We start from the raw sequence: 27,088 nt of genomic DNA, 5'->3' as shown, positions 1-27,088 counted from the left end.
AGAAAAGTATTAAATCATCATCAGACCAAAGAGATTTGTCAGAATTTGTCAGACATTTTGTCAGAATCACTGCTGTCAATAAATAGTGAAACTTTCAGAATTTGGTTGTACTCTGAATAAAAGCAGAAAAAACGAACATATGACCAATAGATTTACCTTTGGCAGAAACCATCCAGAGATGGTTTGTAAATGTGTGACTATCAGAGATTCAAGAAACCTCTAAATTTTGTCAAGCTGATCAGCGTAAATCATCCAGACAGGAACATTACCAAAGAAAGCTCTGGTCTCCTGGACTGCATTGTAACCCAAACGAGTGAACAAACAGAAGAAACAGCAGGTTGTGTTTTGCACGGAGTCCATGTATAGCAGTGTTCTCCTGAAGTTGGCAGTGTAGCTTTTACAGAACCGATTGTTAAGTATTCAAGTAAATTCCATTGGTCTTAAAATCAGCCATGGTGAAAGTGGTTATACCACAGAAATTGGCAGTTGCTATAGAACATGGATTTGGGTTTGCTAGTTTTGTTTAGTGTTCATAGAGTTGGTTTACCCATCCACCACTGTCTAGCTCTCCTGAAGGCAAAGAGAGCCTGTCAGGAAAACATAAATTTGCATCTCTCAGTGAGGCATGTATTGTGGGGAACTGGGACAGCTCACCAGACATTTCCCAGAACTCGGACGGAATATTGCTCCAAGTCTCTTTGCCTCACGTCCATGCTCACTAAGCAAACTTCTGCTTATTTATTTTGCCCTAGTAGATAGACTGGTGTCAGAAGGAGTTCCTTCAAGTCTTGGGGATTCTAAGGAACCATCCTGGAGGACATCTGGGGAAAGGAGGTGAAGATCATGCCAGGCTGAGCAGGTCTTTCAACTTCAATCAGAGCAGTTTCACTTTCTCTGTTTTACATACTGGTCATACATACCCAATCCAAAACAAAACAGTTGCTTGGAGAAAGCATACCACCATTAAAAAAAAAAAAGCCTTCGAAAATAGTAGGCCAGAGTACTCTGTTCGCCAGAAAAGCACATCCCTTATTAAAGCTAATTTATTTTTCTGGATATAATCCAGCTACTTGTGAGTTGACATGTGTGTTGTTGATTCTGTCATGTTCATCTCTGTGCGACCCCATGGACCGTAGCCCGCTAGGCTCCTCTATCCATGGGGATTCTCCAGGCAAGAATACTGGAATGGGTTGCTGTGCCCTCCTCAGTGGGATCCTCCTGACCCAGGTATCAAACCCACATCTCTCACGTCTCCTGCACTGGCAGGTGGGTTGTGGGTTCTTTACTACTAGTGACACCTGGGGGGCCCACTTGTGAGATTATTTAACCTTAAGTAGCTTCCTATTAACTGATAAGGTTGTGATGCACCAACTGAAAATTCAAATTTCTTGACTTCTGATGTTGAAGACCAGGCCTGTTGTGAAGATATGCCCTTCTGAGATTTTGATCAGGGTCAGCCTGCTGTCCTCTCCAACAGCCCTCTCTTGCATGGGGCAACTTTCTCTTTGCTACAAGGAAACTGGAAAATGTAGTCAATCAGGTGAGCTGAACTTAAGTCATTGGAAGTTTCTGTCTTTGGCTCCTCTTCTGATTACAAAAGTGACCTTATGTCCTTTAAATTATTTTAGGAAAAGCAAAAAGAAGAAATTTTTTTTAGGAAAGCAAAAAGAAGAAAATGAGAATCACTTTATCTACCACCCAAAGACACTCACTATTACTTCTGGTGTATATTCTAATAATTTATACAAACACATATGTTCACCCACATACACATGACTTTTTTAAGAGGAGTTTTTAAACTTTGAGCTTGCAGTGTAATGACATTTGACTGGTTCTCATCATAGTTTCTGTATCTGTTAATCTATGGATACAGGTTGATCACTACATAAAAGCCTTTTCTCTATATAAAATTCTAAATAAAAGGTAATGTAAAAGGTTCAAATTAAAAAAAAATCAAGTAGTTATTTTAGTAGGTAATACATACAGTATAATCTAAAAGCGTAATATCAGTTCAGTTAGGTTCAATCGCTCAGTTGTGTCTGACTGTTTGTGACCTCATGACTGCAGCATGCCAGGCTTCCCTGTCCATCACCAACTCCCAGAGCCTGCTCAAACTCATGTCCATCAAGTTGGTGATGATGTTCAACCATCTCATCTTCTGTCGTCCCCTTCTCCTCCCACCTTCAATCTTTCCCAGTGGCAGGGTCTTTTCCAATGAGTCAGTTCTTCGCATCAGGTAGCCAAAGTATCGGCGTTTCAGCTTCAGCATCAGTCCTTCCAATGACTATTCAGGACTGATTTCCTTTAGGATGGACTGCTCGGATCTCCTTGCAGTCCAAGGGACCCTCAAGAGTCTTCTCAAACACCACAGTTCAAAAGCATCAGTTGTAAGCTTTGTGCAGTGGCAGTATCATAGCCAATGAGGTTTATCTGAGGCGTGATTATTGCTAATTGAAAACAAAAGCATCAGTTGTTTGGTGCTTAGCTTTCTTTATAGTCCAACTCTCACATCCATACATGACCACTGGAAAAACCATAGCCTTGACTAGATACACCTTTGTTGGCTAAGCAGTATCTCTGCTTTCTAATATGCTATCTAGGTTGGTCATAACTTTTCTTCCAAGGAGGAAGCATCTTTTAATTTCATGGCTGCCAGTCACCATCTGCAGTGATTTTGGAGCCCCAAAAAATAGTCTGTCATTGTAATTTCTACTGTTTCCCCATCTATTTGCCATGAAGTGATGGGACAAGATGCCATGACGTTCGTTTTCTGAGTGTTGAGCTTTAAGCCAACTTTTCCACTCTCTTCTTTTACTTTTATCAAGAGGTTCTTTAGTTCTTCTTCGCTTTCTGCCATAAGGGTGGTGTCACCTGTATATCTGAGGTTATTGATATTTCTCCCAGCAATCTTGATTCCAGCTTGTCCTTCATCCAGCCCAGCGTTTCTCATGATGTCCTCTGGATATAAGTTAAATAAGCAGGGTGACAATATACAGCCTTGCATACTCCTTTCCCTATTTGGAACCAGTCTGTTCGTCCATGTCCAGTTCTAACTGTTGCTTTCTGATCTGCATACAGATTTCTCAAGAGGCAGGTCAGGTGGTCTGGTATTCCCATCTCTTTCAGAATTTTCCACAGTTTGTTGTGATCCACAAAGTCAAAGGCTTTGGCATAGTCAATAAGGTAGAAGTAGATGTTTTTCTGGAACTCTCTTGCTTTTTCTATGATCCAGCGAATGTTGGCAATTTGAACTCTGGTTCCTCTGCCTTTTCTAAATCCAGCTTGAATATCTGGAAGTTCACGGTTCACGTATTGCTGAAGCCTTGCTTGGAGAATTTTGAGCATTACTTTATTAGCATGTGAGATGAGTGCAATTGTGCAGTAGTTTGAGCATTCTTTGGCATTGCCTTTCTTTGGGGTTGGAATGAAAACTGACCTTTTCCAGTCCTGTGGCCACTGCTGAGTTTTCCAAATTTGCTGGCATACTGAGTGCAGCACTTTCACAGCATCATCTTTTAGGATTTGAAACAGCTCAGCTGGAATTCCATCACCTCCACTAGCTTTGTTAATAGTGATGCTTCCTATGGCCCACTTGACTTTGCATTCTAGGATGTGTGGCTCTAGGTGAGTGATCATACCATTGTGATTATCTGCACTGTGAAGATCTTTTTTGTATAGTTTTTCGATGTATTCTTGCCACCTCTTCTTAGTATCTTCTGCTTCTGTTAGGTCCATATCATTTTTGTCCTTAATTGCTCCCATCTTTGTACGAAATGTTCCCTTGATATTTCTAATTTTCTTGAAGAGAGCCCTAATCTTTCCCATTCTAGTTTTTTCCTCTATTTCTTTACATTGATCACTGAGGAAGGCTTTCTAATCTCTCCTTGCTATTCTTTGGAACTCTGCATTCAAATGGGTATCTTTTCTTTTCTCCTTTGCTTTTTGCTTCTCTTCCTTTCACAGCTGTTTGTAAGGCCTCCTCAGACAACCATTTTGCCTTTTTGCATTTCTTTTTCTTGGGGATGGTCTTGATGCTTGCCTCCTGTACAATGTCACAAACCTCCGTCCATAATTCTTCAGGCACTCTGTCTATCATATCTAATTCCTTCAATTTGTTTCTCACTTCCACTGTATAATTGTAAGGGATTTGATTTAGGTCATACCTGAATGGTCTAGTGGTTTTCCCTATTTTCTTCAGTTTAAGTCTGAATTTGGCAATAAGGAGTTTATGATCTGAGCCACAGTCAGCTCCTGGTCTTGTTTTTGCTGACTGTATAGAGCTTCTCCATCTTTGGCTGCAAAGAATATAGTCAACCTGATTTTGGTATTGACCATCTGGTGATGTCCATGTGTAGGGAAACCTTTTGATTTGATACAGAATAGCTTTTGGGTATTTTGTTGAGCGTTATCATTTGTTTAACTCCACAGAATATTTCAGGAGGACTGCGTCTGGCACATAGGAGGTGCTCAATAAATTGATGACTGTTGAATGATATTGAATAGTTATAACAATCCTATAGAGGAGCAGTCTCCAGTCTTTTTGGCACCAGGGATTGGTCTAGTGGAAGACAATTTTCCCACAGATGGGGGGAGGGTGGGTGGGAAGGGCAGAGGTTCAGGTGGTAATGCCAGGGATGGGGAGCAATAGGGGGCAGCAGATAGAGTTTCACTCACTTGCTTGACACTCACCTCCTGCTGTGTGGCCTGGTTCCTAACAGGCCTCAGACTGGTACCTGTTTGAGACCTGTGTGTTGGGGACCCCGAGATTGAGGTTGCAGCTCCAGAAGACTGGATATGTTTCAGAAACTTCATAACTGAGCTTGTGCATCTAACATTTATGGTTTCAGATGGAAATGACTATACTTTTGAGAGAAATACTATTTTCTAAACCTTAAGGCTATACAGTTTCATTATAAAGTTTATTGCACTTTGTATGTTTATCTGAGATAGTTGGGCTCCATGCTCCCCTTTCTTTCCCAGTCTAGTCCAAAGTTAAAATAATCAAACATTTATTGAATACCTACAACACATAGACTGGGCTTCCCTGGTGGCTTTGTGGTAGAGAACCCACCTGCCACTGCAGAAGACACGGGTTGGATCCCTGAGTCGGGAAAATCCTCTGGAGAAGGAAATGGTAACCCACTCCAGTGTTCTTGCCTGGAAAATCCCATGAACAGAGGTGTCTGGTGGGATACCATCCATGGGTCTCAAAAGAGGTGCACATGACTTTAGCAACTAAACAACAAGGCATGAGCTAGACTGATCTGAACAGTATCACTGAATATGATCTCTGGTCAGTCTCTGGTCTACATCACAATTACAGACATCGTTTTTTTATATCATAACAGGGTGTGTTGAGAAAGCTGGGGGACCAACAGGGACTGGCTCTGCTTTTTACTTACTTGTGTGGGTTAATATACTGGGTCTGTCTCCTGGCCATCAAACCATATGAATGACATTTTGTTAAAGTTGAATGCTAATTCCACAAAACACACTTTCACATTTATATCTATACCTTTTTAGGTATGTGCATGCTAAGTGGGCATGCTAAGTCACTTTAGGCATGTCTGACTCTTTGTGACCCCATGGATTGTAGCCTGCCAGGCTTCTCTGTCCATGGTATGCTCCAGGCGAGAATACTGGAGTGGGTTGCCATCCCCTCCTACAGGGGATCTTCCCCATTCATTGATCAAACCCATGTCTCTTATGTCTCCTGCATTGGCAGGTGGGTTCTTTACCACTAGTGCCAACGGAGAAGCCCATACCTTTTTACATTGCAGGTTAATTCATTGAGGAAGATGTTCTTTATAAGTTTTGTGTATACCACATATATTTAATTTTTGTGAAGTGTTAAATATTTAGATAATTAGGTGTTTTCAGATAATGCTTTTCAGGCTGGGTGGTTTGGGGTGGTAATTGTTTTAAAATTATTTAAAGTACTGTAACCTACCTTTGGTGCTCACAGTCAAGGAAACTCACAGGATTTAGTTAAAATATTAGTCTCTTGTTTATCCGAGTAAGACACTTGCCAAGGGCAAACTGCAGGATGTACCTCGGATTACCTTCTGAATGGCCTTCACACCTGCTTACTTTCTTTTAAACAGGATGATAAGAAAACAAAACAAAACAAAACAAAACCTTAGAGCTCTCAATTTATTTCCCTATCTGGTTGTAACAACCTTACCAGCTACTATAAACAGCAGCAAAGATATCCATGCTCTTGAAAAAAAGTAAATGTCAGTATTTATTAGGAATATATTACAGTGCATTTACATGCAGTCAAAACAGAAGGGAGTATATTAGTATTTTAATCTGTCTGACACATTACTTTGGCTCAGATAAAACATTCCATCTCTGCCTTCAGCGGCTAATTTAGCATTACCACTTTTGAGACTTATGTACGCACGTTACAAAAAAAGCAAAAAATAAATCAGCACGCTATTTTGCTCGTTGCAGCGCTAGATACCTGATTTATGGAGGCATTGCCACAAGGTGAAATTTCATTGTTTCTGGGAGCTCAGTTGTGATAGCTGCTTGTCTTTACCATCTTAACGTGAGCTCTGAGGTCAGGAAAAGGCTAAATTTTACCGCGGTCCTCAGGGTCCAATGCGACCTCACATGGGGCCGAGAGTTAAGAACCGCTGACCCGGCGCCGCAAGCCTCCGAAGAGGGTGGGGGTGGGCTCCAGCTTAGTTTTGGGAAAAAGCGGAGGCTCTCATTGGGAGCGTACAGGAAGGTGACTTTCGGGACATGGGCAGCCGCGCAGAGACCCATTTGATTGGGAGGGCAGCAGCTGCAGGGTACAACAGCCGGCGTGAACAACACCCGCTCCAAAATCCCGCCTCGGTCTCCCCCGCCCCGAAACAACGCGGCGCGCTCCCCGCCCTCGCCCTGCGCGCTCCCTTCGTCCTGCCCCTGCGCGCGCTCCCTTCGTCCTGCCCCTGAGCGCGCTCCCACCGTCCTCACGCGCTCTCCCCAACGCGCCCCCCGCCGCGGCTCCCGCCCGCGCTCACCCCGCCCTCTCCGCGGAGCGCGCTCACCCGGCTCGCGCGCACGCGCGCCCCGCCCTCCCTCCCGCCCGGCGCGCGCGAGCCGGCGGGCCGAGGAGTGCGGTGGGCGGGGCGCCGCGCTGACGTTGCCTGGGATGCGGGCAGGTTCCGCCGCCGCCGCCGCCGCCGCCGCCACCTCCTCCTCCTCCTCGCCTGCCACCCGGGTTTGTATGAAAACACCCGGCGGCGGGCGGCGAGGTATCTGCGGTGAGCTGGAGAGCAGCCGCCCGCGCTGCCGACGCCGAGTCGGGTGCTGCGGCTCTGCCTAGTTCCTGCCAGCGCCCCATCCTGAGCCGGTGAGCGCCCCGCCGCCGCCGCGGTCCGCGCGTCCTGGCCGGCAGCCCCTCGGCGGCGGCTAATCCGCCAGCCAGCCACCACTTCGCTCTCCCCGGCCGCGGTGCCTTGGGGGCGGGAGAAGCTAGGAAGGAGCGACCCCCGGCCCTCCTCGGTCTGCGCCCTGCTACCTCTGGGCCCCTTACCTGACAGGTTGTGTAACCCGTGTCTTTCTGGGGTGAACCGGGTCTTGAAGGAAATCCCTGATGGGTGGGGGCTTTGGCCGATTTCTGGAAAACGCCCCACCCCGCCCCCACCCATGGTCACTCGGTCGTCCCCTCTCCAGCCCTCGCGGAGGGTACCCGGTGAGGTCTCCGAGCAGAGGCAGCCCCTTGCCCTGCTCTTCCTTTCTCTCGGCGGTGACCGCGGTGCAGCGCGGAGCTGAGCGGTGCGGAGGGGCGGTGGGCAGGGGCCGGGCGCGCGCCCTGCCTCCGCACCCACCCAGCTCTCACCCCCTAAGTGCACCCGGCTTCAAGGTGGGTGGTGGTGTGAAGACGGCGACGGCCGAGCTGGCTTCCTCTCTGTGGTCGACTTGACCCGGAGTGTGTTCTGTGCATACAACTTGTCGCCTTGTGGGTTTGATTTGGACATGAAGGAGCTCGCCCTAGATGACAGTGCAGAGTTTCCCTCCAGCCTTCCTTCCTGAGTTGCGGGTTCTTCGTGCGAGGGTGCGGGGGCACCTGCAACCCCACGCAAAGGCTTGCTGGGCTCCACGGTGGTTACCCTCCGGCGCCTTTAAGTCTCTTAATGTACCAGTGTAGGTTTGAGTCGCTCGGTTTCCTTTCCTGGGCATTTATCCATCTTAGAATAGAGTTTTACACATCGTTGTGAATCTTGATAACATAAAGCTTGTTTCTTTTTTAAGAAAGCTTCCTCAAGTGCCTGTAGGTCTAGCACTGCTGATGACTTAATATGTTTTAAGACTCAGTAGAAATTTTCTGTGGCACTGTTAATTCTGCGTGGGTTTGTTTTTTTTTTCTTCTTACTTTCAGGTATTCAAAATTGTAATAGTATTTATGATGTACGTTTGTAGCAGTGTCTGATGTAGTTCGTACAGTTTGTGGGTAGAAAGGACTTTTAACTGTCTGCTGGGTCACTCATTTTCACTTACCATTTATGTCTTTGGAATCTTTGTGTGAATCGAGTTATCTCTTTGTTATCCTCTGAATTCGTTTTATACGTTTTTTTTTTTTTTTTATCCCTGAGAAAACCAGAAAGTTATTTTTGTAATTGTATTGTGGAATGTTTTCAGTTCAGTAGGCCAAAAAAATAGTAGTTTATTTAAGGCACTTTGTATGGTACATATTTTAAAACGCGTGCCAAATGTTAAAACTAAACAAAAACTCTGAAATATCTCTTAAGTATTTTTTTCTGTAATTACTGTGAGATAGTTAGCAGTGCTTATCCACTCCTTATTCCTTATTCTTAAGGCTGATTTGTAACATGACTTATTCTGCTTCCCTTTCCACTTTGCTTGATTTAATTTCTACAGTGAAGTTCTAGGTTCATTTTTAATGACCTAAAAACTCTGCCTTGAGTTGCTTCAACACATATTTGGAACTGCCTTCTCACTCTGAACACTGAAATGAAAGGCGTAGACATAGAGCTACCCTTGTAATTAGCCACATTGCAAAACATTTAGATGTATAGTGTAATTTGAACTTTTGTAAAAGCAGTTTTTATAAAGCTCTATCAGTTGATTTGAATTGAGGCATTATTCTCTTTGGAATAGTCTAGTTAGATTCTTACATAATAATGGTTTTATCTTCAGTTGCAGAAGGCAGAGAGGACCAAGACTTGTGAAATTATCTAACTTATATTCTGTATTTTGAACTAAAGAAAAATGTCCTCCACAGTTTTACCTTCCAAAATCTGCTTTTCTTGCCTGAGGTCCTCTGGTACGTGGATGTTGAACAGCACCCGCAGAGTAATGGATGAACCTGTCAGAGGGCTCTTTGCAAATTGGAAGCTTCTCTTAGGCAGTATGAACAGCAGAAATGGTCTGCAGTGGACATTGACTTTAAACTTTATGTATTATTGTTGGTTACTTGCCTGTGTGTACTGTAGTGTAGTGGCTAAGGGGCTGGGCCTCAGAGTCAGACAGGCTGGATTTAAATCCTGGCTTTGCTTTGGGCGAGTTATTTATCTCCTTTGTGCTTAAGTTTTCTCAACTCCAAAAATGGGGATAATTATGGTGTATACTCTTAAGATGATCTTGAATGTTAAGTGCTTAGCCCACAGTGCCTGGCACATAGAAAATGCTCAGTAAATATTATTATTGCTTCTGTGTTTCCTCAGCACAGGGGATGTAGTAGCCGAAAAGGGGCTTTGGGCTGATCGAGTCCTGTTATTCCAGGTTAATCCCACTAAGACCCATTTGCTCTTTTGGGGCTGAGAGCTTACTGTCCTGTCTTGGAAGTGTGTAATTTAGTTTAAAATAGAACAGCTAGACCCTGAGCTGGGTGTCCTGAGATGCTGCTGGAGAGTGACTGAAGTATCCGTTTGTCCCTTCTGACAGGACCTTGGATTGTCTCCCTCACGGTGCTATTTTAATCATCTGTTTTTGAGTTTGTGACTGCGTGTTTCTTTGGCTGTCATATGCAGCTATCAAAAATATTATTTATCAAATGGATATATTTATGTGTCTGTCTGATCAAGATATTGCATTATGTTTCCAGGATATACAAAATCACTTTGATCTAAGCATTCTTCTTTTTTTTAATATTCTTATTGATGTTACATGGAATGAGGTTAATTTTGATTTGCCATTGTGTCCCTTTTCAGTTTTCATGTAATCTCTTTTAGTAAAACTAAAAAAATAAAAGAAAAAAGTACTTCTTGTTCTTTTTGTTTTGCAGGGATCTGATATTAATACTCTGTTCTTTAAATCAGATGTTTTCAAATGTTTTGTTTCAGGACTCTTTTATATTCTTAAAAAATTATTGAGCACATAGAGAGCTTTTGTGGGTTATATCTGTCTATATTATATTATAAATTAAAGCAGAGATATAACTTCTTATTAATTCACTTTAAATGAACAGTATAAACCCATTACATGTTAATATAAACTTTTTTTTCTTTTAGTAAAAGATGACTGTTTTTTAAGAACAAAGGAGTGAGAAGACTGGCATTTTAGATTTTTGTAAATCTTTAATGTCTGGTTTAATAGAAATAGCAGGATTCTCATATATGCTTCTACATTCAGTGTATTGCAGTGTGTTGTTTGGGTTGAAGTATATATACAGAGAGAAATCCAGCCTCACACTGTTAATGGTTGAAAAAGGGAGGGATATTTTGATAACCTCCAAGGAATTATGGATCTATTTTATTGGTGTGTGTGTGTGTGCATGCGTGTGCGCGCACTCACTCAGTTGTGTCCGGCTCTTTGCAACCCCAAAGACTGTAGCCCTCCAGGCTCCTCAGTCCATGGGATTGCCTAGGCAAGACTGGGTTGCCATTTCTTCCTGCAGGGGATCTTCCTGACCCAGGGCCTGAACCTGCGGAACCAGCTACTCCTGTGTCTCCTGCATTGGCCAGTGGATTTTTTTTTTTTACCATTGAGCCACTTGGAAAGCCCTGTATTTGGTTGTTAACTACATAAAGACTCAGCATATAACAGTGTTTAGTAAATTATGTAGGAGTTTGAAATGAACCTTCTCGAAACATGCCACTTTTGCATGATTGATTATTTTGAGCAATTGAGACCCTGTGGATTCTAGAAAACTGCCCCTTTTTAACCACCTAGAAGAGTTTAAATTGGGGGTTTTTCTCAGAAAAAAAGTTATTACCAGAGATGAATTTTTTCCTAGTGGCCCCATTGTGAAACATATGCTCTGCTGCTTACTGTCCTGTGAATGATCCTCCTGTTCTTGGAAGCCCCAGGCCACTGTCCCTTCCTGTAGCTCAGGGTGACATTTACACCGCATTTTACCTTTCTATCTTTGAATCTCTCATGTATGTAGGGTGTCTGGCCCATCTTATGTATGGAATTCCCATACATATGAAATTAAATTTGATTTTCTCTTGTTAATCTGTCTTGTGCCAGTTTAATTTTTAGACTAGCCAGAAGAACCTAGAAAAGTAAAGGAAAGTTTACCTTCTCTCTGACAGTTGCAGTCTGAAATCTGAAATCATATCAGTGGACTTTTAAATAACATTATGTTAAAATCCATTGGTTTGAACATAGAGTGGATCATAAGCCTATGCCTGACTGTATAACATCATGCCTTGGTCATTTGTCAATATTGGTTCAGTAAGTTACTTTTCATTGTAAGCTATTAAAATATCACATTTGTTGATATCACCCATTCCGTCAGAAACAAGTTATTGGGAAGCTGTCCCTGTTGTGACATGATGATGGATATGAGTTTTCCAGAAATCTGATTTTTGCTTGAAAGTTCAAATTTTATCATTGGCAAAAATAAGATTGCCAGTTGTTGCCTACAGTGACAAGAAGACTTCCTTCATTTCTGAGAAAACCTCTGCTAAAATACCTAAGATATTCTTTTAAGTAGAGATGGTGTTTAATGAAAAATGCTAGCTTAAGTTCTCAATAACCTCAGATATGCAGATGACATCACCATTATGGCAGAAAGCGAAGAAGAGCTAAAGAGCCTCTTGATGCAAGTGAAAGAGGAGAGTGAAAAAGTTGTCTTAAAGCTCAACATTCAGAAAACTAAGATCATGGCATCTGGTCCCATCACTTCATGGCAAATAGGTGGGGAAACAGTGGCTGATTTTATTTTGGGGGGCTTCAAAGTCACTGCAGTTGGTGACTGCAGCCATGAAATTAAAAGACACTTACTCCTTGGAAGGAAAGTTATGATCAACCTAGACAGCATATTAAAAAGCAGAGACATTACTTAGCCAACAAAGGTCCGACTAGTCAAAACTATGGTTTTTCCAGTAGTCACGTATGGATGTGAAAGTTGGACTATAAAGAAAGCTGAGCGCCAAAGAATTGATGCTTTTGAACTGTGGTGTTGGAGAACACCCTTGAGAGTCCCTTGGACTGCAAGGAGATCTCACCAGTCCATCCTAAAGGAGATCAGTTCTGGGTGTTCATTGGAGGGACTGATGCTGAAGCTGAAACTCCAATACTTTGGCCACCTGATGCAAAGAACTGACTCCTTTGAAAAGACCCTGATGCTGGGAAAGATTGAGGGCAGGAGGAGAAGGGGACGACAGAGGATGAGATGGTTGGATGGCATCACCGACTCAATGAACATGAGTTTGTGTAAACTCTGGGAGTTGGTGATGGACAGGGAGGCCTGGCGTGCTGCGGTTCATGGGGTCGCAAAGAGTCAGACACGACTGGACTGAACTGAACTGACTGAAGCTCTCAATTTAGTTACACAAGCACTTTCCTTGAGAAAGCCATCAAGTGTTATGATTCAGTATATAACAAGAAATACCTCGTGCATGCTTACCATTTTTCACACAGAACATTAAAAGAGTGTATGTGCAAGGGCCAAGGTTGAATACAATTAATATTTACTATTTCAGGAACATTCTGAAGTGGAAAAAGCCTTTTTTTTTTTTTTTAAAAATAAGTGCTGGTACTTGATGGTGAAAACATAAATCACTAATAGCTTTAATAATAACCCTCATAATTTGTCCCAAAATGCCAGAAATTTTACACATCATTGCTTTTGCACTATTAGTGTAAATGCTCATATAATTAAAAAGGATAATAATGTTTTAGTATTATGATAAAGATAGTTTTGACCTTATGGGCCCCCTGAAAGGGTGTTGAGAGCCCAGAGTTCCACAGACCACACTTGAGGACTTCTGGTATAAATCATAGAAGATTCCTACCAGACTGATTGGGAAGGGAAGTGGTAGTGACTGTTTCTAATCTGTTTTTGTTTTAGACTTTTTGGATCGCTGTGAAGGCCTTTTTAGGCTTCCCTAGTGGCTCGGTGGTGAAGCCAGTCTCTTGTCAATTCAGGAGATATTGGTTTGATCCCTGAGTCAGGAAGATCCGCTGGAGAAGGAAATGGCAATTCACTCCAGTTTTCTTGCCTAGGAAATCCCATGGCCAGAGGAGCCTGGCGGGCTACAATCCATGGGGTTGCAAAAGTTGGACATGACTTAGCTGCTAAACAACAACAACAAAGGCCTTTTTAAAAAAAAAAAAAAAATTAAGCACAGTAAAGGTTATTCACAGAAAGTTGAGAGGTTTCTTAGCATTTTAGTCAAGCGCTGATACAAGGGGGCTATATTATTAGTGTTCTGAAATTAGATTGTCTAAAAACAAAGATTTGGTACTACATTTCCACATAAATATCCAAATCTATTTTTTTTTTTATTTTACATATTAGACAAATATAGTGAGGGCACAGTATGGAAAGCTCACGTGACATCTAGTTCATAAACTAGAAAAAAAAAGACCACTTAGCTCCCTTCTTAATCTCCTTTCATTTCTCATTTAATTCATGCTGAGGATAAACAGTCCTAAGGAGATGAGAGGCACTTGCTGTCTTTGCCTCTCATCTTCCCTATGGGGAGAATTATTTACAGTTATGATTATAAGGGTATAGATTACATTGGGAATAATAATAATAATGTCAATGAAAAATTTATGTTTGAATAATAATAATAATAATGAGAACATTGCCTACATATAATAGAGTTTAATGAATTAAAAAGAATACTATTTTGCCAAAAACTCTTGGGATTTATTAATTAACAGCTTCTTGTTGCATGTAGGCAGAACTAACCAATGGTGAATGTAAGATAGCTAACCTGCCTGAAGAGCTTCTCTCCTAATTTACAGAGTGAAAAAATTTGAATGCCACAAGATCTTTGAAGCTTGCTACAACTCTAGAGTTCTGGGATTTTTTTTCTTTGCCTTGAAAATGTCTCTTTCATCTGTTAACTTCATCCCATTAGTTTTAATTTTGTGTTTCCATTTGAAATTTATTTTTTCCAACTTTTAACATTACTGACTCATCCATATGTTTGGTCCATAGTTTGATTTAAAAATTTATTTTTAAAAACTATGGTAAAATACATATAAAGTTCAGCATTTTTACCATTTTAGGCATACAGTTCCATGGCACTGAGTACATTCACACTGTTGTACATCCATTACCGCCACCCATTTCCAGAAATTTTCATCATGCAACACTTAACTGGATCCATTAAGTTATAACTGCCCATATCCTCCCATTCCACCTTCCCCTGGCAGCCAGCATTCTGCTTTTTCTCTCTATGAATTTGACTACTCTACCTTATATGAGTGGAATCATACTGTATTTGCTCTTTTGTGATTGGCGTATTTCTTTTAGCATTGTGTCTTCAAAATTCAGCTACACTGTGGTATCTGTCAGAATTTCCTTTCTTTTTAGTGCTAACATTCTACTGTATGTATATACCATATTTTGTTTATTTGTTCATCAGTGGATCCTTGGGTTGCTTCTACCTTTTGTCTATTGTGAAAAATGCTGCTGCTGTGTATTGGGTGTGCAAATATTTCTTTGAGACTCTGCTTTTAGTTCTTTTCGGTACATACTCAGAAGTGGAATTGTTGGCTCATATGGTAATTTTAAATTTTAATTTTTTTTGAGGACTGACCATGCTGTTTCCACAGCAGCTGCATCATTTTACATTCACACCAATACCGACATTGTACAGAGGTTCAAATTTGTTTACATCCTTATCAATACTTCTTATTTTATGTGGGTGGAATTTTTGCTATTTTGCATAGTAGCCATCCTGGTGGGTGTGAGATGATATGTCATTATGACTTTGATCTGCGTTTTTGCTGCTTAATTCAGTTTGCTGGTGTTTTGTTGGGGATTTTTGAATCAGTGTTCAAAAAGAATATTGGTCTGTAGTTTTGTTGTAATGTCTTTTTGTGGCCATGTTATCAGGGTGATACTAGCCTCAGAGTGAGTTAGAAAGTATACCCTCCACTTCAGCTTTTTGGGAAGGATTTGAGAAGCGTTGATGTTCTTTAAATGTTTGGTACAATTCACTAGTGAAGCCATCAGGTCTGGGACTTTTCTTTGTTGGGAGGTTTTTGATTACTAATTCAATCTCCTTAATATTTATGTGTCTATTCAAATTTTCTCTTTCTTTGTGACTCAGTTGGTTTCTAGAAATTTGTTGATTTTACCGAGGTTATCCACTTTACTGGTGTACAATTGTTCATAGTACTCTCATTAAATCCTTTTTATTTCTGTAGGATCAGTAATGTTTCCACTTTGTGATTAGTAACTTGCTCCTTTTTTCTTAATTAATCTTGCTAAAGTTTTGTGAATTTCGTTAATCTTTTGAAGAATCAACTTTTGTTTTTCTTGATTTTCCTCTATTCACTATTTCATTTATCTGTGCCCTTATCTTGATTGTTTTCTTTTTTCTGCTGGTTTTGGATTTCTGCTTTTTCTAATTCCTTAAATTATATGCTTAAGTTGTTGATGTGAAGTCTTTCTTATTTTTTATAATTTTATAAATTTCCCCCTTAGCACTACTTTCGCTGTGTCTAATAGATTTTGATATGTTGTGTTTTTTGTTTTCATTTGTTTCTTAAATATTTCTAATTTCCCTTGTGATTTCTATTCTGACCCTTTGGTTGTTTAAGCGTATTCTTGGGACTTCGCTGGTGGTCAGGTGGTTGGGAAATCGCCTTCCAGTGCAGGGGACGCGGGTTCTATCCCTGGTGGGGGAACTAAGGTCTTACATGCCTGTGTGCCAGAACCTCTGAGCTTGCATACTACACCTGCTGCAACGAGGACCTGATGCAGCCAAATAAGTGGGTAAATACCAAAAAAAGGAGTGTATGGTTTAATTTCCACAAATTTGGGAATTTTCTAGTTTTTCTTCTCTTACTGATTTCTAAACTCATTCTGGTGTAGTTGGAAAAAATACTTTGTACAATTATCTGTCTTTTAAAATCTATTGAGACTTACTTTGTGGTCTGACATATGGTGTATTTTGGAGAATGTCTCATTTGCACTTAAGAATTTATCTGTTGTTAGGTAGAATGTTCTATATATGTCTGTTATGTCTGGTTGGTTTATTGTGTTTTTCAAGTCCTCTGTTTTCTTATCTTCTGTCTGGCTGTTCTATCCATTATTGAGAGTAGGGTATTGAAACTGCCAACTATTACAGATAATTCTGTGAGTTTTTGCTTCATCTGTTTTGGTGGTCTGTTATTAGGTACAGGAATGTTTATAATTGCTACATCTTCTTGCTCTTTTGTTCCTTTTCTTAATATATAGTGTTCTTCTTTGTCTCTTGTAACCTTTTTTGTTTTAAAGTCCATTTTGTTTTGTATTAGTAGAGCCATCCTTTTAGTTACTATTTGCATGGCATATCTTTTTCCATCCTTTTACTTTCAACCTGTTTTTTCCTTTGTAGCTAAAGTAAGTCTCTTGTAGGGGACATGTAGTTGGATCATGTTTTTATTTTAATTTTTATTCATTTATTTCTTAGTTTTTTTGGCTGTGCCACATGTCATGTGGGATCTTAGTTCCCTGGCCAGGGATTGTACCTGTGCCGCCTGCAGTGGGAGTGCAGAGTCTTAACAACAGGACCTGCAGGGAACTTCCTGGGTCGTGGTTTTAGAACCCATTTTTACTAATTGCTGCCTTTTGAGTAGAGAGTTTAATTCATTTACATTTAAAGTAATTATTCATAAGGAGGAACTTCTGTCATTTTACCATTTGTTTCTGAAGCCTTATAGCTTTCTGAGCCCCTCAAGTCCTGTGTGTTTTGATTCCTATTTTGGTGTTGATAGGAGAGGACTTAGGGCTGTGGTACTTTCCTTTAGCAAACAAACAGGAAGAAAGAAACAACACTTATACCATTTTAATGGTTTAGAGTCATAGGTTAGAGGCAAGGAAGATGTGTGTTTCAAGGTAAGAATTTTAATTTCATTCATCACCTATATGGACTTAGGAATTTTGGCACTTATTAAGTCTAAAACGAATCAGTTGGAATCAGTATTGAGGGAAGAGTTATTTTAAATATCAAGTAAACTAACTAAATTGAAGTATAGTAGGATTCTGTTCCTCCAACAATAACACCCTATTATTTGTGTTATAGTTAAAACATCATATAGCAGAACAAATTAGACCTTTATAAATGTCAGAGCATCTTTTGTGGAGTAGTGTGTGAAACTTCCAAAATCTTGTGTTTTTAAAGAGGATACATAATGAAGAAAGGTAAAAGGTGTAACCTTTTTATAGGTTTACTGTTATCCACAGGTTAAAGCATTAACAAGCTAATCATCAAATGTCATATGTTTAAGGTAACCAAATGAAAATGTATACCATAATATTGTTGTTTAGAGTTAACATACACAGATGGACATGAGTTTGAGCAAGCTCGGGGAGTTGGTGATGGACAAGGAAGCTTGGTATGCTGTAATCCCTGAGGTTGCAGAGAGTCAAGACATGACTGAGTGACTGAACTGAACATACATGGGCCATGTCCAGTGTATATGTTTCTCTCTTAATTTAAATGGTAATAATCTCTATCTTCCTAATGCTGGGCATATTACTCTTCTTTCCTTTAAACAGCAGATAGTATTTACCTTCTTCCTTTAAAGTTTCGTTTTCCTTTAATAAGGGTATGATCATATTTTTGGTGATATTAAATAATTATGATTTGCAGTTTTCCATCACATTGACATAGCTGGTGTGGGAGAACAGCAGTAGCTCACTTATATTCTTGAAAAGTGATTTCTTCCTTTCAGATGATGAAACAATTAGTGCTGAAAAAAGATAATGCATTTGCAGCATACTTGTTTTCCCATTCCTCATGGTAGAACCAGCTACCCAGATCTTCTTTAACTGTAGTCTTTTCCTGTTGCCCACAACCTTTTCAACAAGAACAACTCTCTGGTATTTAAGGGCAAAGGTTATTATTGTTAATTAGAGCAGTGTTTCTCAAGTGTTTTTTTTTTTTCTCAAATGTTTTAAATAGTGGAAACTTTTTGTCTAATGATATCTTGTGGGGAGATCCTTTAGTAAACAGGAGAGTAAAATAATGAAGTTGTTCTGGTTGAATGGGAACTGGACCAAGTTGTTTAAGCAAGGGAAGTCAAAGGGATCATATTTCCTCAGATTGTTTTTAAAAGATTTAGATGGGGCTTTGAAGTGTGAACAGTATATGGTTCTTGGCATTTTTCTTTTTCTAGCAGTTTGACTTGAAATAAATTTAAAACCATGTGTATTGAGGTATTTATATAATTAGAACGTACAACTTTACCTTTGCTGTGTGTTAGAATTTCTTTTGTGGCATGTTTGTGGAATGAAAATGACAGCTTACGTGTGTGAACTTCTGGTGTGTGTGTGCACATGCTTATTGACTTGGCTGATGTGCACTTGGTTGGCTGACTTGGCTTGATTCCAGGCTTAAGCCAGTAGGAACTGAGGGCTTCAGGTTTTAGATTCTTTAGGCTCTGGAACTAGTTCTAGCTGATAGCAAAAGATCTGGAAAATCTCAAAAATTCGGAAGATCCAAACGTTTGTATGCATTTACTGAGCTATCAGATGCAAACTTGTTTGCTTTTCTTTCTATGTGGGCTATCTTGAGCAAGTTTAATCTTTCTTGTATGATTTTCTGCTGAGGCCAGATTCCCACATTTAATTCTAGTGTAAGCCACTTTTAAATAAATAAAAGTCAACTTGTACAGACACTTTCCCCAATTTAGGGAGGTATATACTGTGGAATTTTATGTGACAGCATTGTGAAGCTTCCCACCTCTCCCCCAGACTTCTTTTGGGTATACTCAGAATACATCTCTCTTAGAGCCAGATGGGTCTATAGTTTTGCTTTAGTGTAAAGGATATTGTATTCCATCATGGGAAGCAGGCACTGAGGTAGAGAGTGTAAGTCCCTAACCCTAATTTAGGAATGGTTGAATTATGAAAGTACCTGCAGGATTAAGTTTTTATTAATTATTTTTATTAAATGAATTTTTATTAAATTTTATTAATTATTAATTTAGTTATTTTATTAATGTAACAGTTTTTTTTGAGATATAGCTCACTTACCATACAATTTCACCAGTTAAAGTATGCAATTCAGTGGATTTTAAAACATTCACAGAGTTGTGCAACCATTACCACTGTCAATTTTAGAACATTTTCATCACCCCCCCAGAAAAGCTCCCACACCCTTTTAGCCATTTCTTACACACCTCTCTCCATTTCTCATAGTCCTCGGTAACCACTAATCTACTTTCTGTCTCTATAGATTTACCTATCCTAAATATTTCATATAAATTGAATTATATAATTTTGTGATCTTTCTTGACTGGCTTCTTCCACTAAACATAAATATTTTCAAGATTCATCCAGGTAGCACATATAAGTACTTTGTTTATTTTTGTCACTGAATAATGTTACATTCTGGGGATATACCACATTTTATTTATCCATCAGTTGATGGGCATTGGGTTGTTTCCATTTTTTTCTTTTAAATGAATAATGCTGCCATGAACATTTGTGTACAGGTTTTTGTATGGATGTAGTTTCATTTTTTTGGGTATGTACCAAAAGATGGAATAAGTGAGTCATTATGGCCACTTAATGTTTAGCTTTTTGAGGAACTGCTAGATTGTTTTCAAAGCAGCTGTTACCATTTTACATTCTTATCTGCAGTGTATGAGGGTTCTAGTTTCTCCACATCCTTGTTAACACTTGTCATTATCTGTGTTCTTTATTATTGACATTCTATTAGGTGTGAAGTGGTATCTCACTGTAGACTAAGTTTTTTAAATAGTAGTTAGGCCTTACAGGAAAGATAGTACTCTAATATTACAATTGAAGTATATAATAGGGAGACTTAGAAATATAATCTTCAGTAGCCATTCTTAGCAGGATAACCCTGGTGGCTCAGAGGTTAAAGCGCCTGCCTGCAATGTGGGAGACCTGGGTTCAATCCCTGGGTCGGGAAGATTCGCTGGAGAAGGAAATGGCAACCTACTCCAGTATTCTTGCCTGGAGAATCCCATAGATGGATTCTAGTAGGTGTGAAGTGGTATCTCACTGTAGACTTAAGTTTTTTTAAATAGTAGTTAGGCCTTACAGGAAAGATAGTACTCTAATATTGCAATTGAAGTATATAATGGCAGACTTAGAAATATAATCTTCAGTAACCATTCTTAACCCTGTCTATGTATAATTAGTATCACTTCCCAATTAAAATAATGATGTCATGAGTATTGTATGATCCCCTATCCCCTAGCAAAAAATTCTTTATCAAAAGAGAAAACAGTGAAGACTCAGTTGCAGAGAACGGAATCCACTTGATATGACTTAAGCAGACATGATTTATTTACCATGGCATACTAAACAGCTTAAAAAATTATTGGTATGTATCAGTCTGGGTCCAGTCAAGAGATAAAAAGCATGTAGTAACTCAATAGGGAAAGAGTAAAGAATTATAGACCACTTGATCTTAGCCAAAAGTTTGAGAAGTGGTGCTGGGAGAACTGAACAGCTCTAACACCATACACAAAAATAAACTTGAAACGGATCAAAGACCTAAATGTAAGGCCAGACATTGTAAAACTCCTACAGGAAAACATAGGCAAGACAGAGGAAAACAGGCAAAACACTCACTGAAGAAATATCTTTTTTGATCTAATCACAGTCAGATAGTAGGTATTTTGTATCTTTTGGAAGAGGTGATCCTTCCTAGAATAATGAAAAATAAAAACAAAAATAAACAGGACCCAATTAAACATAAGAGCATCTGCACAGCAAAGGAAACCATAAACAAAGTGAAAAGACAACCCATAGAATGGGAGAAAATATTTGCAAATGAAGTGACTAACAAGGGATTAATCTCCGAAATATGCAAATAGCTCATGCATCTCTATGTCCAAAAGACAAGCAACTCAAATCAAAAAGTGGGCAGAAGATCTGAGTAGACATTTCTCTGAAGAAGACATAACAGATGGCCAAAAAGCACATGAAAAGATGCTCAACATCACTAATTATCAGAGAATTGCAAATCAAAACTGCATTGAGGTATTACCTCACACTAGTCAGAATGGCCATCAGCAAAAAGTCTGTGGACAATAAATGCTGGAGTGGGTGTGGAGAAAAGGGAACCTTCCTACATTGGTACAACCACTACGGAGAACAGTATGGAGGTTCACTAAAAAACTAAAAATAGAACTATCATATGATCTGCTCCTGGGCATCTATCCATAGAAAATCATCTTCTGAAATGATATATATATCCCAGTATTCTGTGCAACTCTGTTTACAATAGCCAGGACATGGAAGCAACGTAAATGTCCATCAACAGAGAATTGGATAAAGAAGATGTGGTACATACATACAATGGAGTATTACTCAGCTGTAACAAAGAATGAAATGCCACTTGCAGCTACACGGATGAGCCCAGAGATTATCATGCTAAGTAAATCAGACAAAGACAAATATCGCATGATACTGCTTATATGTGGAATCTAAAAAAGGGTACAAGTGAACTTATTTATAAAACAGAAATAGAGTCACAGATGTAGAAGACAAACTTATGGTTCCCCCGGGGAGAAAGAGGAGGAGGGATCAATTGGGAGATTGAGATGGACATATATGCACTATTATATGTAAAATGGGCTTCCCAGGTGATGCTAGTGGTAAAGAACCCACCTGCCAATAAAGGAGATGCAAGAGATGCGAGTTTGATCCGTGGGTTGAGATGATCCCTTGGAGGAGGACGTGGCAACCCATTCCAGTATTCTTGCCTGGAGCATCCCATGAACAGAGGAGCCTGGTGGGCTATTGTCCGTTAGTGTCGCAAAGAGTTGAACATGACTGAAGCAACTTAGTATGTATGTACATATATAAAATGGATAACTAATAAGGACCTACTGTGTAGCACAGAGAACTCGATACTCTGTAATGACCTATATGGGAAAAGAATCTGTAAAAAGAGTGGGTATATGTATAACTGATTCACTTTCTTGTACAGCGGAAACTAACACAACATTGAGAATCAACTATATTCCAATAAAAAGTTAAAAAAGAAGTATTGAGTTTAACAGGGATAGGAGCAGTGAGGGGTTTACCAGTAAGAAGTCAAGATAACAGACAATACAGGACTAGCTGATACAAAGAGCAGTTACCAACCCTAGGGCTCACTGAAGTCTAGACGTTCTTCAAGTAGCTAAGGTGTGGCACTGGAAGGATTTGCTGGGCATGTGCCCTCTTGGGTGCCAGGGAAAGCTGTTCCTGGGGAGATGACTTGTCAGAGGCACTCTGCTGCAAAACTGCATAACCTCCTGTTGGAGAAGCCGCACTTGCTGCAGGAGACTGGTGCTGGAGAAGCCGTACTTGTCGGAGTGGGTCTTGGAGAAGCTAAGCCTACTGCAGCCAAGTGGGCATGCCGGAACCAGGAACAGAATCCTTTCCCCCTGCAGTCTTTCCAGTGCTCTCCTAACAAAGCTTAATATCTTGCCAGCTGGCAAAGAAATTAGTATTTTAAGTCATTCATCTGTTTTCACAGTACAGGCAAAAAGGGTGATTTTGGAGAGAAGGGGCAATAACTCAATAACTGGCACAGGTATTAAGTGCTTTCCAGAATTGTTTAGACATTTAAAGAAAGAGACTCAAGAAGCAAACCTCCAAAACCTGAGTTCTGCACACAACTGAGAAACTCAGGGAAGTATTGTCTTTTTGAGTAAGAGGCCTCTGGTCTAATTGTGCAATTGCCTCTAGATCTTTATTGCTGTCTTAAAACTGGAAAAATGTTGTGGTCAGGAGGCCATGGGAGTCAGGAATCGTCTTCTAATGCTTAACCAGCTCTAAAGCCACACTGGACCTATTCTGGCCTGGACCAGTGCTGCCTACAAGAGACTGGACTAGCCTTTCCCAATTTTTATACCCTGAAAGATCCATGAACTCATTTTCGGGTCTCAGGTTATAGCTGTGATGTTAGTGTAAACAGAAAGTTTAGATACAGTAATTGTCTGACTATCTCCTCTTCACCTCCCTTCACTTCGTTGGTGAAGGAGGGATCACCTGTCCTAAACTGTGCTAGACAGCTGCTACCTGATCGGGGGAGACGGACAGCAGGTTTGTAGTCATATGTACTCACAACCTGGGGGAATGGCACTTGGGAGGAGAGTGAGCCACCCTCTCCACCCCCGGGGGAGGGTGTGATTAGTTTGTTTGAATAATTCTGAGGGCTAGCAGGGAACTGAAACTAGTTTTAGATTGAGGACTGAGAGGCATGCAGCTGGTTTATACTGATAGTGGACCTAGCTGGGTGAGGAGCCTTTCCCATTGGCTATGGCAAGACTGGGAGAACTTTCCTTAGGCATTTGGGGCCCTGTGAGGCTCGAAGCTGTCAGAGCAGCCCTTCAAATTTTAGGCCTTATGATACAGTACTCCAGGAATGATTGTTAATGCTTTTTTGATAGAGAATGATTTTTTTTTATGCATCTGTTTATTTTGGCTGTCTAGTCTATTCTTTTGTATAAATCTCCATCCCCTCGAATGATACAAACTCTTACATGAATTAGTAATGCAGATAGGAAAAGAGACTTTTCTTTTTCTAAATTTCCCACTGTGTTTTTTTCTTTTTACTTTATTCAAAGTAGGCTTAGGAGATTTACACATTTTTACTCTATAATATATTACTAAAGTCTGGCTTGTGGTATATGGCTTGTATAAGAGTTTTATTTTTCCTTATTTAAAGCAAATAAAAAAGACTTTAACCAATCTTACTTGAAAAATAAACAGGTAGTTAAGCTTAGCTTACCAATCTGAAGCTAATCTATTTCCTTCCTGTGATTTTTAAAAACTCATATGGTGAAGATAATAATTTCTGTTAAATTGCTGGCTTTAGCTGAAATAGGATTTAATTTTTTTAAACTAGGCTTGGGCAATATAAAAAATATTGTAAGCTCATTTAAAAAATCTTTTTATGTGGTCAAATATTGTGGTTTAACATAAAATTTGCCATTTTAACTATTTTTAAGCTTAAAATTCAGTAGCATTAATTACTTTCATGATATTATACAACAGTCACTACTATTTCCAAAATTTGTCATCACTCTGTTACAGACACTCTGTAACTATTAAGCAGTAACTCTCTGTTCACTTTTGCCCCCAGCTCCTGGTAACGTAATCTACTTTATATATCTATGAATTTGCATGTACAGATATTTTATATAAATGGAAGCATGCAATATTGTTTCTGACTTGTTTCACTTAGCATAATGTTTTTTTGAGGTTCATTCATATTGCAGCATGTGTTAAACCTTTTTATGCCTTTTAATGGCTGAATACCATTCCATTGTGTGTATATATCATGTTTTATTTGTCCATTTATCTTTTGGTAGACACTTAGGTTTCTACCTTTGGGTGTTGTGAACAATGCTGCCATATACATTGATATGTGATTATCTGATTCTCTGTTTCAATTCTTGTGAGTATATACCTAGGAGTAGAATTGCTGGGTCATATGATAATTCTATATTTAGCTTTTTGAGGACCTGCCAAAGTGTTTTTCTTTTTTTTTTTTTATTATTTTATCAAAGTGTTTTTCATAGTGGTTGCTCCATTCCCATGAGTGATTTAGGAGGGTTTCAACTTGTCCACATTCTTGAGAATACTTATTTACTGTTTTTTCTTTATTATAGCCATCCTAGTGTGAAGTAATATGGTGATTTTGATTTGCATTTCCCTAATAACTAATGGCAGAAAGCAAAGAGGAACTAAAGAGCCTCTTGATGAAGGTGAAAGAGGAAAATGTAAAAGCTGGCTTAAAACTCAGCATTCAGAAATCTGAGATCATGGCATCTGGTCCTATCACTTCATGGCAGATAGACGGGGAAAAAAATAAAAGCAGTGACAGATTTTATTTTCTTGGGCTCCAAAATCAATGCAGACAGTGACTGCAGCTGTGAAGTTAAAAGATGCTTATAAGAAAAGCTATGACAAACCTAGACAGACAGGTTTGCTTCTCAGACAGACCTAAAAAGCAGAGACATCACTTTGCTGACAAATGACAAAGGTCCATATAGTCAAAGCTGTAGTTTTTCCAGTAGTCATGTGTGGATGTGAGAGTTGGACCATAAAGAAGGCTGAGCACCGAAGAACTGATGCTTTCAAACTGTGGTGTGGGAGAAGACTCTTGAGAGGCCCTTGGACTGCAAGGAAATCAAATTAGTTAATCCTAAAGGAAATCAGTCCTGAATATTCATTGGAAGGACTGATGCTGGAGCGGAAACTCCAATACTTTGGCCACCTGATGCAAAGAACTGACTTATTGAAAAAGACCCTGATGCTGGGAAAGATTGAAGGCAGGAGGAGAAGGGGATGACAGAGGATGAGATGGTTGGGTGGCATCACCTACTCAGTGGACATGAGTTTGAGTAAATTCTGGGAAATGGTGAAGGACAGGGAGGCCTGGTGTGCTGCAGTCCAGGGGTTTGCAAAGAGTTGGACTTGACTGAGTGACTGAACAACAACAACAAATATGTTCTTTGGGAAAATGTTCATTCAGGTCCTTTCAGTTCAGTTCAGTCGCTCAGAGGACTTTTTTGGTTGTTGAGTTGTAGGTGTTCTGTATATATTCTGGATATTAAACCCTTATCAGATATATAATTTGCAGATATTTTCTCCCATTATTTATGTTATCTTTCCACTTTCTTGACAATGTCCTTCGAGGCACAGAAATTTTAAAATTTGAAGTTCAATTTATCTTTCTTTTTCTTTTGTTTCTTGTGCTTCTGTTGCTGTAACTGAGAATCTGTTGCCAAATTCTGTGTCATACAGATTTACTCCTATGTTTTCTTATAAGAGTTTTAGCTGCTTATATTCATGTTGTTGATTCATTGTTATGAATGTTGATTCATTTTTGTTTCTGGTGTGAGGAGGAATTCCGCTTCATACTTTTGCCTGTGAAAATCCATTTGTCCCAGCAATATAAGAGAGTGCTTTTTTTCTTTTTTTCATCATGGAGTGGACTTGGCACCCTTGTCAATAATCAGTCGGCCATGGATGTATATGCTTATATCTAGACTTTCAGTTTTGTTCCATTGGTCTCTATGTCTTTTTGCCAGTACCAGTGTAAATTGATTTTAACTAGTATTCATTAAAAACATGAAAATTGACAGGGCAAAGAGCAAAGCTACTGAAAACCATAAGCCAAAGTAATATTAAAAATGTAGCCTGTTAACAATTTATATCCAAATTTGAAAAACTTGTTTTGCTCTGACTGGCATGATGAAGTTTAAATATAGGTCCAGGAGTTACAAATATATATATATATATTTGCAGATATTTTCTCCCATTCTTTGTTATCTTTTCACTTTCTTGACAATGTCCTTCGAGGCACAGAAATTTTAAAATTTGAAGTTCAATTTATCTTTCTTTTTCTTTAAATATATATATATATATTTGTGTATTGATTACTTGATATTTTATGAAAAAGTTTTGTACAATAAAGTTACTAGTTTTTAAAACTAAAAATAGTGGTTTATCTCTTTCATATGAAACTTGTTTTTCTTTTGTTGAACTTGAAGTAACTATTCACATTTCATTTTCAACCAAGATGAGATGATTTCCTCCTTGCTCTTGATGCTTGTTAAATAGAAAATTCCATATACACATAAGAAATTGAAAACCAGCAGCAAAATGTTCATTACCCTTCTGTGATTTGCAGGACACTACTTTTTGATAGAAATTTAGCACTTTTTAGGGACAGAGCAGGTAAGTCTTATCTTG

At 39.5% G+C, this 27,088-nt stretch overlaps 1 protein-coding gene and 1 pseudogene across 2 annotated transcripts in view; both read left to right on the top strand.

Annotated features, from left to right (window-relative positions):
• Positions 1-2,390: 2,390 nt before the first annotated feature.
• On the top strand, positions 2,391-2,596 carry LOC122432164 (annotated as a pseudogene).
• A 4,539-nt stretch (positions 2,597-7,135) lies between these two features.
• The window catches only part of AGTPBP1 (ATP/GTP binding carboxypeptidase 1), a 182,236-nt gene continuing 162,283 nt past the window's right edge, over positions 7,136-27,088 (top strand). The window contains exon 1 of one of the 2 annotated variants that reach the window (XM_043453279.1): positions 7,136-7,345. The gene's annotated coding sequence lies outside the window, so the exon portion shown is untranslated. Of the gene's footprint in view, positions 7,346-7,369; positions 7,536-27,088 lie in introns of those variants that run through there. The other variant, XM_043453281.1, reaches the window with a different exon arrangement.

The sequence above is a fragment of the Cervus canadensis genome, chromosome 30 (assembly GCF_019320065.1).
Source record: "Cervus canadensis isolate Bull #8, Minnesota chromosome 30, ASM1932006v1, whole genome shotgun sequence".
Classification (NCBI taxonomy): Eukaryota; Metazoa; Chordata; class Mammalia; order Artiodactyla; family Cervidae; genus Cervus; species Cervus canadensis.
This window is presented reverse-complemented; position numbering and strand designations above follow the sequence as displayed.